Below are 886 nucleotides of genomic sequence, written 5' to 3' on the forward strand. Positions count from 1 at the left end.
CGGGTGAGGAGTCCCGGTGAGGAGTCCCTCCCTCCACAGCCACTTGCCCTGACCGTGGGGTTGAGCTGGGGCAGGAGGAAGCAAAAGGGAAAAATTCGCTCATGTCTGGGTGTGCCCTCCGGGTGCTGCTTCCTGCACAGGAGCTCCGTGGTGTCCCTGTCACCTGCTGCTTCCTCCCAGTCCAAGCCTGCAGGGGACAAGGTTTTCAAGGTTACTTCTCATGTTTCTTTGTCAACAGTGCGAGAAAACAAAGTCCAGTTCCTCTCCCTGGGCAGGCAGGTGGCAAGCAGCTCGCTGGGGAGACGGTTCTCACGGGTGCTCTGCAGCTTGGCACCGGTGTGGGGGGCTGCGAGTGACGGGTGGCCCCCCAGGGACATCGGATGGGCACGGGGTACCACTGAGAGGCCTGTCTGCCCCAGCTGCACTCCTGGGCCATTTTGGATTATTTTGGTCCCTGGGCTGTTCCCACCACACCTGAGCTCCCCAGCATCCGGCATGGCTGGGAGGTAGTGGTGGTGCAGAGAGGTGAGAAAGGGGCTGTGGGACACGGGGGTTGGCAGCAGGGACCCCCAGGCTGGAGGGGAGCTTGAGGGTGGGCAGAGCAGGAGGTGTAGAGAGAAATGGGTGCTGGGGTCGGTCCTGGAGCACGTGGGGTGGGTGCTGGGGTTGGTACCAGGATGGTTGGTCCCAGAATGTATGGGATGGGTGCCGGGATCAGTTCCAGGACACATGGGATGGGTGCTGGGCTTGGTATGGAGACACACGGGTGGGGTGCCGGGTTGGTACCAGGACGGCTGGTCCTAGGATTTATGGGATGGGTGCCGGGATGAGTTCCAGAGCATGTGGGATGGGTGCTGGGCTTGGTACAGAGACACGCGGGTGGGTG

This window comes from Antrostomus carolinensis, unplaced genomic scaffold (genome assembly GCF_000700745.2).
Source record: "Antrostomus carolinensis isolate BGI_N321 unplaced genomic scaffold, ASM70074v2 scaffold28024, whole genome shotgun sequence".
Taxonomy (NCBI): Eukaryota; Metazoa; Chordata; class Aves; order Caprimulgiformes; family Caprimulgidae; genus Antrostomus; species Antrostomus carolinensis.